This window comes from Dromiciops gliroides, chromosome 3 (assembly GCF_019393635.1).
Source record: "Dromiciops gliroides isolate mDroGli1 chromosome 3, mDroGli1.pri, whole genome shotgun sequence".
NCBI lineage: Eukaryota > Metazoa > Chordata > Mammalia > Microbiotheria > Microbiotheriidae > Dromiciops > Dromiciops gliroides.
In genome coordinates, this window is record NC_057863.1 from 305,908,804 (window position 1) to 305,923,156 (window position 14,353).

A 14,353-nucleotide genomic window follows, 5' to 3' on the forward strand; every position below is an offset into this window, starting at 1 on the left:
TCCTCACTATCTCGAGGGGCGGGAGAGAGAGGCTAATACTTCCGGTCACGGGACCACCCTCTGTCTGGATAGGAGCTTTCTACTGTCTCGTGCCTCGGGAGGTGCGGAGTGGAGGCGTCCTGTGTGGGTCTCTGTCCCTCGCCCCTGAGGAGTCGGGACTCGGGACGTGAATGGAACGAGCGCGCGGTGATTTTGTTGGGGGGGAGGGTTGTAATAAGCCTTCAACGAGATAATGGATCTTGAGAGGTTTGTTAACCTTCAGGTGTTATTTAAACGTCCGTCCGTTACTCGGGAGGGGTAGTTGGCTCACCGAAGGGGGCGGGGCGGAAGGGGGGCGGGGCTCGTGGGCGGCTCAGTCTACTAGTAGTCTCCCCTATGCTTTGTACAGATCTGTTGGTTCTCCTTCCAGGATTACTCAACCTGCGTCTTATCGCGGTGAACCAGTTTCCCAGTAGCTTTAGTGAGCATGAGGTTATTGTAAGCAAAGGAGACATACTAGAAACGGATTGTACTTTTGTTCGAGGCTTGCAACACTTTTCCCCAACCCCCCCCCCCCCATAATCCCTTCAGCCACAAGAGATGGGTCTTCCCTGCTAGGGTCGAGCCGTCTAACCAAGTTCATGTCACAGTGTTGAGCTGTTATTGCAAAGCCTCTGCTTATCCTTCTAGTTTCCTCAGGCTGTCTCTAATCAAAGCCATAGTTTATCATTCCCTTTAGCTCCTTAAATATTCTTTGTGTTGAATTCCATGCACTACACTGTGATTGGGACTCCCTTCTATGCAGTCCTACCCCAATACCTACTCTATCTTTTCTCCCAACTTACTCCTTCGTCTCTTCTGCCTTTATAAATTTGTTCCACCTCAGGTTCTGTTGCTGCCAGTTCGACAAGACCTAACTTCTCCAACCTAAATGTCTTTCTGGAAATCCAGTGTTATTGATGTCTAAATAACCTGTTAGTATATTAAGCATTCACTCCTTAAATCCAACTAATTCTTCACTCCTGTCAATAGCTAATTTTGTTAGAATTTTATTTAATTACACTAGAGGTGGGTGAGGCCTCTCATTTACAAATTACCATGGTAAAAGATTTAAATTATCCCAAACTGCTCTTGTGAGGAAACCTCGTTTAGTGGATAAAGAACACCTTGGATTCAGTAGCCTTCTGCTACTAATGCCCCACCAATCCAGTCCTGGAGTTCACACACTGAAAGTATCCTCTGCCACTTCTGCCTCTCCTCTGATCAGATCGTTTCCAAACCAGCCATGTCTCATTGCCCTCCAGGCAGCACTGGACTTTCTCTACAGTGTTCCCAGCCAGATATGTTGTCTCTCCTTCCTTCCTCCCCCCTCCCCCCTTTTTATGTTCTGTCTTGTCCAGTTAGAATGTAAGCTTCTTGAAGACAGGGACTTTTCTTCTTTTATACAAGTATTTGTATTCCCAGAGCTTAGCACAGAGCCAGGCACATTGCAAGTGCTTAATAAATGCCATTTGATTGATTGAAGACCTGAATTCAAGTTCTTCCTCCTTTAAATACTGGCTGTGTGACCTTTGTTAATTGCTTAAACCTGTCAGTGCTCCAGGTAACTCTCAGAGCTATAAACTGCTGAGCTCTAGCCAGTCAGTTTTGGTAGGATTTCCCACACCTAGAGTTCTCTACACTGATCAAAACATGGTTTAACCCTGTTAAATGGTGTAACCAAAAGAAGATCCATAACAGCCATTCAACAAATATTTATTAAGAGCCATCTATGTGCTAGGCTCTGGAGATAAATACAAAAGTGAAACAGTCCCTGACCTCAGTGAATTTATAATCTATCTAGAGGATAAAACATCTTCATAGATAAGTAAACACAGGATATATGCAAAACAAACGCAGTGATGAGAGGGTACTAACTACAGGGGAGATCCATAAAGATCTTTAGGGAGAGGTATGTGTGTGTCTAAAATTAGGATAAATATATATATATATATGTATATATGTACGTATATGTGTAAACGTGTATATATGTGTGTGTATGTGTTGTTAACCTGGAAATTAAGGAAACAATTGAGAACTGCAAAATTTACTGAGAACTGATTCTCCACCCAGTCCCCTCTTTCCTAGGCAAATGAATTGCCTGGGGCTGACTGTCTTTGTCAATTCCAGACTCTTGATGGACTTGTGGACCTTCCCCCAAGCAACTTATCCCCTCCCAATGTTCCCCACTTTACTCCCTGGACTTTATGTTATTATGTAAAAGAGGTCCACCTACATTAAGTAATTTCTATTCAGAGTCAGTAACGCCTATACTTAGGAATAGTTCTGATTTCTTTTGTCAAAGGTTCATTTACATTAAGTAGCTATACGTCACTCTGGAGCAATCTTTTGGTTCCCTTTTGTTCTGTTACCCCATTAAAAACCCTGTCCTCTGTTTCCATCTTTGGGTATTCCTAAGCTTCTGAGCTTTGCGATACCACGAGCTATAGTTCCTCTGCCCCGATTAAATAGCTCATGGTATTGAGCTTGGAAGCTAGGAATACCCAAAGAAGGGAACAGAGGACAGGGTTTTTAATGGGGTAACAGAACAAAAGGGAACCAAAAGATTGCTCCAGAGTGACGTATAGCTACTTAATGTAAATGAACCTTTGACAAAAGAAATAATAGGACTATTCCTAAATTAAGTATAGGCCTTACTGACTCTGAATAGAAATTACTTAATGTAGGTGGACCCTTTTTACATAAAGGAGCAAGGTAGGGAACATTGGGAGGGGATAAGTTACTTGGGGGAAGGTCCATAAGTCCATCCAGGGTCTGGAAATAACAAAGACAGTCAGTCCCAGTAGTTCTCAGTGTGTATACACATACACACTTATCCTAATAATTAAATGCTGGATTTTAAGTCAGAGGACCTGTGTTCAAATCCCAACTCTGCTATTTATTGCCTGTGTAATTTTGGGCAAGCCACATAATCTCTGAGCCTAAATTCCTCCACCAGTAGAGTGAGAGTGCTGTATGAGATAAACCTCTAAAGTTCTTTCCAGTTCTCAATCTATGATCACATAAACTTATGGGCTTATAGGGTTTAGTCCCTAACACTAAGGATAATATACTTACCCGTAGTCACATAAATAATGTCACATGCAGGATTGGAACCTCCTGGGTCTTAATTCCAAGGCCAACACTCACATATTAAGGCAAGTTGCTTCTCATGTGTTAATTATTAATCTTCATTTTATTGATGAGCAAAGTGAATATCATGGTTGAGTGACTTGCTAATGGTTACACAGTAAGTTAAGTCTCAGAATTAAGCCCAGTGGTCTTTTTTTCTTTTTGGGTGCAGCCTGTGATTTTATCATTATACTTGGAACTCCATGCAAATCTGAAACTGTTCTATAGTTTATAGTCTCACTGAGTTTCCTAGTGTACTCATTGAAAGGTTAAGTAACCTGCTCCTGGCCACATAGCTTCTGATAACCACAAATTTACTGAGGACTGATCCCTACCTCCTTCCCATTCCCAGATCAATGAATTGCCTGGGGCTAACCAATCTTTGTCAATTCCAGACTCTTTATTGTCTTATGGATCTCTCCCAAACAAACTATCCCTTCCCAAAGATTTCCCCACCTTACTCCTTGAACTTTAGGTTATTATGTAAAAGGATACATTTACATTAAGTAGTTTCTATTTAGAGTTAAGTAGACTCTATACTTAGCTCTTGGGCAGTCTCATAGTTCCCTTTTCTTCTGTTACCCCTAGAAACCCTGTCCTCAGTACCCTCCTTTGAGTATTCCTAGCATTCTTGCTTTGCAGCACTCTGAGCTGTAACTCCTCTGCCCTGATTAAAGACCTTATTTCTCCTATATTGATTGTTTCATCAGTTTCCAGGTTAGCAGTTCTATGTGTCAGATGTATCAAAGACAGGACTTTAACTTAGGTTCTAGCTGGGTAGCTAGGTGGTGGAGTGGATGGAGCACCATAACTTGAATTCAAGTCCAGCCTCAGATACTTACTAGCTTTGTGACCCTGATTAAATCATTTAACCCTGTTTACCTCATTTTCCTTATCTGTAAAATGAGCTGAAGAAGGAAATGGCAAACCACTCCACTATCCTTGCCAAGAAAACCCCAAGTGAGGTAATAAGTACCATAATTATTTTTACAGATTTACCATTTTATCATTTACCATTGTACAGATTACCAGGCTGAGGTTCAAAGACACTAAAGGATTTGTCCTGAGACACACAGCTAGTGTGGGGACCAATTTTAACTGGGGAGTGTTAGCTAAGCGGCTTGCCGCAATATTGGGGCAAGGAAGGAGACCAGCAGCCTCCCTCAAAACAGAACAGGATTTATTTTAACAAGAACGAACTTGAAAAAAAACAAAACAAAACACAAACACGATCAGTAGGATCAAGGGAAAAGAAATAAAATGGGGAAAGGGAAATTATACAACCTCTTCCAGCACCTTCCAGCCAGAATGCCAGAAAAAAAATCTCCCTTCTCCCAGCACTCCCACACAGTTCCCAGCCAATTGGCTGGCCACTCTGACAGTCACATGACTGTCCTCACTAGGCTTCCAATCATAATTTTGCCAGGCCCATATAAGTGTCGGCGAATGGTGATGACGCGAGGTGCCAGCACCATGGCAACAGCTACAACCAGTGGGTGGAGAACCTTGCGGTTTGTGGAGCCCCAGGCCAGTGCACACCGAGGTTTTTTTTTCAAATTCTAGTCAAAAGATGGGGTCATAAAAACCTCAAGTAAAAATTAATTCTTTACATTCCCCCCTTTGTTTCGTCAAGAAACGGGGGGGGGGGGGCGGGGGGGTTTCCTTGATGGAATAATAAATAATAAACAATAAAAAATAACAGAATATCCTAACCAATACTAACAAACAATATGCCGATAACAATATAGGAAAGGGAAAATACATATTACAGATGATGTTTATAGTAACAGAAGGAAAAACAAAAAACAAAAATGTCCATTTAAAGTCCTTAAAATCTTGTCTTCAAAGGAGGGTTGAGATGTCATATGGGGAACTGGACTCTGGTCTGGATTCTGGTTGTCTCTGGAACTGCTGGATTTTCATTAATTTTTAGCATAGCATTGTCCAAAAATGTTCAAATTAAACAATGAAAGTTCTTCAAAATATACAAAACAAGTTTAAACTTTAGGATGAGGCCCATAGGGACTTAGGAATGTCAAAGGGGATTTTGGATGTATCCCCTACTGCTCCTTGAGCATCTGCAATCTAAATTGGTAATAAATGAACAGTATCCTCTGGCAACCACAGAGAGACAGCCCCATCTGGAGCACAAGATATGGTTGCTCTAAGTTTACAAAGTAGATTATGACCTAATAAATTTACAGGGGCATCGGGCATAAGTAAATGAATGTTCTACAGTTAAATGTTCTACAGTTAAAGGCCCCATAGATACCATGCAAGGGGTTAATTCTGCCACTCTTTGGGCCTTACCTGAGACTCCTACCACATTTAAAGATCCAATAACATTGCATCCAGGGTCTGGTTTATGCACTAACATTGATTTAGAGGATCCTGTATCTAACAGACAATTATAATATGTGTCCCCAACTTTGAGGGTCACATGGAGTTTGTTACTCTGTGGAGGTAAATGGATTGGTACAAGAAGGTACAAAAATTCAGGGTCTGGAAAAGTAAAGCTTTCTGTATTTATTTTCCACTCCTCCCCTGGATACCATCAGTCCTGTGTCTCCCTCTGAGGGATTCTAGAGTTACCCCGATTCTGATTCTGTCCTTCTGTACCTCCCTGATAGGGTCTATGATTATACTGATTCTGGTTGTAATAAGGTCTGTAATTATCTTGGTTGTTTCCTTTCTGGTAAAAATTTCCATAATTATTCTGGTTTCTCCTGAAAAAATATTCCAGACCCTCAGTTACTGCCCACTTGAGTTCTTGCTTTCTAATTCTACATTCTCTCAATGAGTGTCCTTGTTTTTCACAGTACTGACACACCTTAGGGGTTTTGTCCTGACCTTTAAATGCCTGACCTGAAAGTGCTGGTGCCAGAATGCTTTGCTTAGCCGTATTGTCTTCATTCGCCTCAAAGATTTAGGTGGCAATTTCTTTAAGCCTGTCTACAGCCATATCTTTCCAGCCTGGATTTCTGGCAATGATTGATATACAAATGTATTATGTACAAAATAGGAGTCTTTTGCGTCTAGCGGGTCCAGTCTTGTAAATTGCCTAGCAGCTTCACAAAGTCTATTATAAAATCTATTAGGTTGTTCATTAGGCTCCTGAGCAAGTTTTAAAAATTTTTGCCAGTTGTCAGATTTCTTAGAACAGGATTCCATTCCTTTTAGTAGTGTTTCCCTAGCATTTTTTAATTCTTGGAATTGCCGTGGATCGTCTCCTGGAAAGGCCATTCTGTTAAAGCTTTGCCAGAGGCCACCAAGGAATTTCCTGCTGTGACAACATCTGCAATTTCACTTGGGGATAGTATAATTTCCATAAGACAAGTGACATCAGCCCAAGTGGGTTGATATGATCAAACCTAGGTATAAGTTTCTTCCATGCACACAGATCCTTTGGACTGAATAGGCTATATATTTTACGCTGTGCTCCTCTGCGGGCTGTAACATTCTGTAGGGGGAGCAGTTTCTGTTGATCTGATTCTAAAGACTGGTCTAAATCTGTTTCTGAACTCAGGTCATCTCCAATAGAGGGACCCATTCTGGTTTCCCTCTGAACACATGTTCTACTATGGTCATATCCCTTCCTCTCTTTACAGCTTTTTTGGAAAAAATACCACATTGCAATAATGACAATAATGAGAATAAAATTTATAGCCATTTGAGCTATAATTATAGTAGTATAATAAAGTTCGAATTTAGTTGTAATGCTTCCAGTAATATTGGATATGTGCTTACTGGGAAAAATAAACTCTCCCATACCATTGTTCCAAAGATTTTTTACTGTGTTTGTGAGGAGGAAACCAGCAATGCCATGAATAAGTATCGAGCAGGCCAATAGTTTAAATCGGGACAATATGCTGTCCCAAAATATGCCAATTAGAATATACAAGGGGGAGCCAAATATTCAATCATGGTGCAGTTCAAAATGGACCGGCTTTTCTCTGACCAGCAAGATAAATGCTAAGGTTTTTTAAGAGCAAGGGAGATTGCCTAAGGGGGCAGTGGGGGAGGGGCAAGAAGGTCCCCCAGGTTAGTTGGCTTGTGGCCAAATAAGGGGGGGGTGGGGGTTAAAGAAATTCACTAGGTTAATCAACTCCTGGCTGACTCGCCAAAAACTGTGGGGACCAATTTTTAATTGGGGAGTGTTAGCTAAGCGGCTTGCCACAATATTGGGGCAAGGAAGGAGACCGGCAGCCTCCCTGAAAACACTAGTAAGTCAAAGGTAGATTTGAACTGAGGTCTTAACACTACCCTTTGCTGCCCGGACTAACAAATAGGTTATATTCCAAAAGATCACTTTTAAGTGTGCTTGTTCAAAACTCAATAACTCCATGAAGTAGATAGAGCCAAGAGTTAATAGCTTTACCTTATAGATGGAGAAAGTTAGGTATAGAGTCAGCAATGTAACTAAAGCTAAAATCTAGAATTTGACTGCCTGTTCTAGTGTCCTTTGGATTTTTGTACATTTAACTATTTGCTTTTCAGGTGCCAGTGTATGGTCAAGATACTAGTAGTAGAAAGAGTGCTGTGCTTACAATTAAGATTTAAAATTGCATTAATTGGCACCAATAGGACCTTACTGATTAAATTAGGATGACATAATTTGAAATAGATTCATTTCTTCAATACTGTATGTAGATCCTCATTAGTAAATTGCTTTGAGGCAATGGAGTGTTTCCTAGCAACAGAACTCAGAGGAGAGCTAAAAATAATAGCAATGGAAATCTGAGTGCTTGGAATAAAGAAGGTTCCAGGCACTATCTCCCTCAAGCCTATATTATAGCAAGTGTCACCATGCATCTGTATTCTTTCCTCTTGGGAAATAAACAGATGGTATTTACACAACCAAGTAAAATGACACAAGCAATTAGTAATCACTATTACAAAAACTAAGTATTTATAAAGTACTTTATGCTTTTCAGACCATTTTCAGATACTGTCTCATATGTTATAACAACTTACTTAGAGGGAGGTAGGTCAAATAACAATTGCATTTTACAGAGAGTGAAGTCAAGACACAGAATGGTTATGTGATTTTTCCAAGGTCAGTGGCAAAAAAAAGGAGGCTAGATCTCAGATCTTCTGACTTCTACTCCAGTACTCTTTCTACTACACTCAATCTACCTAACACTTGACCATATATTAAATGCTTGTTTCAGTGTGTTTTACCTCATGATGACCACAGTAAGGTTTGGGTTGTCCTCCAACTTTTTTCCTCCTACCTACGAAACATCTGAATTTCATTTAATTAATTTAAAGAAAAAAATATTTTCTCTACTCATTAAACTTATGAGGTGGTGTGAGGTATTTAAATCTCATGACCTAAGCAAATTTCTTCAAGGGACTTCTTTCAGACTGCTTTCTTAGAAAAGAAAGTGGGTGCATGATCCCTTTTTGTCACCTAAAGATTGAAGGTATTTATGAGGGAATAGTTGCAATTACTGAGTAAATTTTCAATTTCTAAATTTGCTTTGAAGAGTTCAGTCATGTGAGTCATAATTCTTTGGGAGATTTTCCTATAAAATTTTCTTTTTTAATAGCACTCTGTTTCTCCAAATGGAAGTCTTTCAAATTTTCTTTTAAGAATTCTGGAAGGAGAAAATTAATGCTGAATGTGTTTCACCTACTCCATTGTAATTGATTAATCATGCTGATGTTCACCAGTGAGATCACCAGTTTTGAGTCTGTTTGCTCTTCATTGCATTTAAGACATAAGAGTTGACCTTATAAGGCTTACATAAAAACCTTTATTAAATGATGCACTAGTCACCTTAGGAGAATGTGCTATAGACAATTAAAATTAACTCAGAAGCAGGCTGTATTACTACTTTTGATTTGGCATTCTGATCCTGTTCTTGAATATTTTTCATCCTAACAACTAAGTTTCTGTGTCAAATTGAAATGTCGAATCTAATGGACCTAGAGTTATTTTCATTCATGTAATCCTACAAACTCAAAATTGCTACATGCTCTTTCCATCAAATTTTACCTAAAATAGAGATTTTAAATATGCTGATTTTTTTTTTTATGAATGTTATGGAGAAAATTTTTAGCTGCAATAGTCTCACCCCTAGGAATGTGACCAACTCAAATCAATGTCCTAGTTTCTTTCCTCTTCCCACAGACAGATACAGAGAGACCCTGGTTAAACTTCTCTAAGAAAGGCTAACAGTATCTTTACTTGTTTACACTCCTAATTTTCTGGAATCAATAACTTTTAAAAATAGGTTATATTGTAGCTTTTATATTTTGATGCACTGTATTTGGTCCTTTCTAACAAGTCTATAGTTTAAGGCAATTGCTCTCAAGAAGCTTACTGAAGGCATGAAGCGTATAAGTATATAAATATGTACAGGAGGTTTGAAGAGGAAAGAGAGAAATAAGATAATATTGTTGTGAGAAATAAGATGTTTGTAAAACACTTAGCACAGTGCCTGGCACATGATAGGTGCTATATAAATGTTTATCCCCTTTCTTCCCTCTTAAAGTGTATTAAGGCAACTAATATGAAATAATAAGTCTGGAAAGGTAGGCTGAAACAAGGTTGTGAAAAGTTTTAAGAGCCAAACTAAGGTCTTTGTACTTTATCTTTTAAAAATGTAAGGTACTAGGGGCGGCTAGGTGGCGCAGTGGATAAAGCACCGTCCCTGGATTCAGGAGTTCCTGAGTTCAAATCCGGCCTTAGACACTTGAAACTTACTGGCTGTGTGACCCTGGGCAAGTCACTTAACTCCCATTGCCCCGCAGGAAAAAAAAAAAAGAATTAAAAAAAAAATGTAAGGTACTTGAGGGCAGAGACTTTTGTCTCTAGGACCTAGCATAGTTCCTGGCTCATAGTAGACATGTAATAAATGTTTGTTGTTTGATTGGTTGAGGAAATGGGGAGCCATTAAAGGTTCTTGAGGCATCTAGGTAGTCCACTAGAGAGTGCCAGACCTGGAGTTAAGAAAATGAGTTCAAATGTGGCCTCCGAAATGCATTATCTATATGTAGTAGCAGCCTAGTAGGCCTGGGCCCAGTTAGGGATACTCTGTCCCTGAGGGGGACACTCTGACCATGGAGAAATATGGTTGATTGGGGGCAGCTAGGTGGCACAGTGGATAAAGAAGGACCTGAGTTCAAATCCAGCATCAGACACTTGACACTTACTAGCTGTGTGACCCTGGGCAAATCACTTAACCTTCATTGCCCCACCAAAAAAGAGAGAGAGAGAGAGGAGAGAGAGATGGTTGATCAACTTGCTGGGGTTCGTTAGAGATTACTCTTTCCTTGGAGAAGCAAAGTAGTTAATTAACCAGATAGTATTTAGTCAAACAGATAACAAAGCAGGTGTGTCAGACACCCAGAAAGCTGGGCATCTTGAAATTTATAGCATGAGCTTAGTTGAGAGCCAGTTGTGTTTGCTATGTGATTAGGACCAGATAGTGACAATAATCTCACGTTAGAAATGTGGAATTTTTATTATTTAGGTATCCCACTCCTCAAATAACCTATCATCATCATTCTCCAAACTGTTGTAACTTTTCAGTCCTAAGTCTCTCCCCCCACCCCACTTCTCTTCTCTATAAAACTATCACCCTGTCATTTTTTCAGGGAGTTGAAGTTTAGGTTTTTTCTCCTGATCATACCTCTGTGTGCCAAATAATAAACACTTTTACTTAAATTTTTGATTGGATCATGTGTGTAATTCTTTGAAAAAGGAATATTTTCAGACCCAGTTTTGCATTGTAACCTCAATCTAGGCCTTTATCACCTCATGCCTAGACTATCACAGTAACCTGATGGTTTATCTCCATTACCCCAGTCTCTCTCCACTTCAGTCTATTCCCCATTTATCTATCAAATTAATTTTCCAAAGCACAAGTTGGACAATGTAACACCCTCCTCCCCACCCCCCCAACCAATAAACTCCAGTGACTGATTCCCTTTTTCCTCCAGGATCAAATATAAAGTCCTATGTTTGGTATTTTCATAGCCTAACTCCTTCCTACCTTTCCAGGTCTAGTTACATCTACTCCCTGAGCAACTCGGCTCCTTCCTTTTTTTTCCTTGTTTCCCTTTGTCTTTCTTCCCTTTCCTACCCTTCCTTTCTTCTCTCCATATAGTAATTACACCCTTACCTACTACAACGCCTCATTTGACCATTGTTTGGCCTCTTAATGGCTCAGAGTGGGCTTAAATAGCAATTATTTTTCTATTGGCCAGAACCCTCTGAGGGTCTTCTTCACCCTCACCCCTCCTTCCATCTATTTATTTGTTTGTTTTCTTTTTGACTAGGTAAAAGAGGTCTTTCTTTGCCTCATTTCTTACCTAGATTTAATCACTGAGTGGGCATTGCCTCAGGAAAACTGTGACCTGTGAAAGACCTTAGCTTAAAAGACCATGGTTTCCCACTGTATCGAGGGCCATCTCCAGTCTTGCCATTGAACCCAGATGGCTCCAGAGGAGAGAGTGAGGCTGATGACTTTGCACAGCCCTCTCTCACTTAAATCCTGCAAGTCATGACATCACCCCAATATCATGGTCCTCTTCAAGAACTAAGGACAAACAACAATCCATGTACTTTGTGATCCTGTGGCATTTGCTTCTTGCTGTTCCTTGCACTTGAAACTCTTAAGACATTTTCATTGTATCTTGGACCTAGAATGCTCTCCCTCCTAATTTTTGTTTCCTAGCTTCCCTGGCCTCCTTCAAGTCTCAACTAACGTCCCACCTTTTGCTAGAAGCCTTACTCAGTCCTCCTTAGCTTAGTGCTCAGTGTTTGGGAGGCTGCAAAAGAAAGTATGGGAAAGGAGGTATTAGGCTACTTATCAAACTGAAGGTCTACAGAGCTGTTGTGCTGACCTCGTTGTATGGCTTGTGAAACCTGGACAGTCTATCAGGGCCTTGCCATAAAACTGAACTGCTTTCACTTGAATTGTCTTGGAAAGATTTTGAAGTTTACCTACCGTGATAAGGTACTGGTCACTGAGATCCTTTCTTGACAGCAGAGAGTACAAGTCTGATGGGCTGGTCATATAGCCTGAATGCCAAATGCAAGCTTACCTACAAGACTATTTTACAAAGAACTTGCACAAGGCAAGTGCTCAGTCAGTGGTTAGAAGAAGCATACAAGGACACTGAAGGGCTCTCTGGAGAACTTTAGTATGGATTGGAGGACATGGGAGACACTGGCACAAGATCATCCAGCATGCTGTGCCTGCATCAAAGAAGGTGCTGTGCTCTATGAGCAAAGCAGAATCGCAGTAGCTCAAAGGAAATGTGAGCCACTTCCACTCTAAATGTTTTAATTGATGATTTGTGCCCTACCTGTGGTAAAGCCTTCTGAAGTCATGAGGGACTGAAAAACCACAGCTGAACATACTGTACCCTGACCCCAACATTATGATGTCATTGGTCCTCTTTGAAAATGAAGGATTGGGGCAGCTAGATGGCGCAGTGGATAAGCACTGGCCCTGGATTCAGGAGTACCTGAGTTCAAATCTGGCCTCAGACACTTACTAGCTGTGTGACCCTGGGCAAGTCACTTAACCCCAATTGCCTCACCAAAAAAAAAAAATAATAATAAAAAAAAAAACAGTTGCATCTGAAAATGAAGGATTAGGCAGAGCCAAGATGGCAGAGGAAAGGCTGTAACTTTCGGAGCTCCCCAAGATCCATCCACATACCTTCAAAAAAATGCCATAAGAAAATTCCAGGGAAAGTCTATTGTACCAACCAAAAAAGGAGTGCAGTGCACAGCTCAGATCCAGCCCCAGGCAGGCCACATCTCCAGAACCTCAGAACCATCAGTGTCAGTGGCTATTTCTAAAATTCAGCTCAAGGACCGGTGAGGGGGTCCAACAATTGTCTGAGGGGAAATAGCTGTGGTCTCTGCTGGAGCTGGGGAGCTCCTGAGTTCTGAACCAGTAAGCAGACTTGAGTGGCAACAGCCCAGTAGGGCAGGGGCACAGGCACAACACACTTATTACTACAGAGAATCAGATTCCAATCAGATTTCTGCTTCTGGGTTAAAGAGCAAGCAGGCTTGTGGTTACTTACAGGCCAGGTGGGCTGAGAACTAGCCTCTCCTTAAATTGTAACACCTGGCACCCCCTGAAGCTTGGGACAGTGTGTCCTGGAAGCAGTGCTCCATTTTAAGAAGGAATTAAGGGGGCAGCTAGGTGGTGCAGTGAATAAAGCAGTGGCCCTGGATTCAGGAAGACCTGAGTTCAAATCTTGCCTCAGACACTTGACACTTACTAGCTGTGTGACCCTGGGCAAGTCACTTAACCCCCATTGCCCCGCAAAAAACAAACAAAAAACAAAATAAAAAAGAAGGAATTAAAAGTCAAGAAATAGGCAGGCAAGATGAGCAGGCAGAAAAAGCAGTGGACCGTTAAAGTTTCTTTGGTGACAAGGTGGATCAGAAAATGAAGGATTAACTATAGCTTTTCATCTGAGATCATCTCCAATTTATCCTATATATCTTGTCTGTACATGGTTGTTTTCATTTTGTCTCCTTTATTAGACTATGAACTCCTTGAGAGCAGAGACTATTTTTTGCCTTTCGTTGTATCCCCAGCAGCCAGCATAGTGCCTGCCCATAGTAAGCTCCTAACAAATGCTTGCTTAATTTTATTTTTGTCTGCCTCAGTTTCCTCATCTGTAAAAATAGGGATGATGATAATAACAATAATAGCTGAGGCCATGAGGTGAAAGTTCATGAGGTAAAATTTCTTCAGGAGTAAAGTAAAATTTCTTGAGGCCTAGTCAACTTCCCAGGTGAGCTGCTCCAGGGCCTGCTGTTTGTTTATTCAGTGCAGTCAACTTGGAGCTGTCTATATTTCATTCAGGCCAAACCTCAGTCCCTGGAGGCCCTGTCTTTTTTGAGGTCCTTTCAAGTTATCTCAGGAGGACAATTGTTATACTCCTTTATTTTTGCTCTTCTGAGTTTGTTTTATGGTGATTTTCTGTCTGTGGAGGAAATCTGGAGAAGCTCAAAAAGTGTGACCTATTCCACCATCTTCCCAGGATGCCCCCAATAGAAGTTCGATCATGACACTTCCCTGCTGAATAATAGCTAGTATTTATATATTGCTTATTGCAACTATGCTCTCATTTTATCCTAATAGCAACTCTGGAACAGCAATGTTATAGGGCAGCTAGGTGGCACAATTGATAGATTAGTATTGAGCAGGGAAAGGTCATG

General features: G+C 40.7%; 1 protein-coding gene across 4 annotated transcripts in view; it reads left to right on the forward strand.

Moving 5' to 3' along the window:
- Window positions 1–54: 54 nt before the first annotated feature.
- Window positions 55–14,353, forward strand: part of LNP1 (leukemia NUP98 fusion partner 1) — a 78,453-nt gene continuing 64,154 nt past the window's right edge. For 2 of the 4 annotated variants that reach the window (XM_043992457.1, XM_043992460.1), the window contains exon 1: window positions 55–246. The gene's annotated coding sequence lies outside the window, so the exon portion shown is untranslated. The remainder of the gene's footprint in view (window positions 247–14,353) is intronic. The other 2 variants (XM_043992459.1, XM_043992458.1) reach the window with 2 other exon arrangements.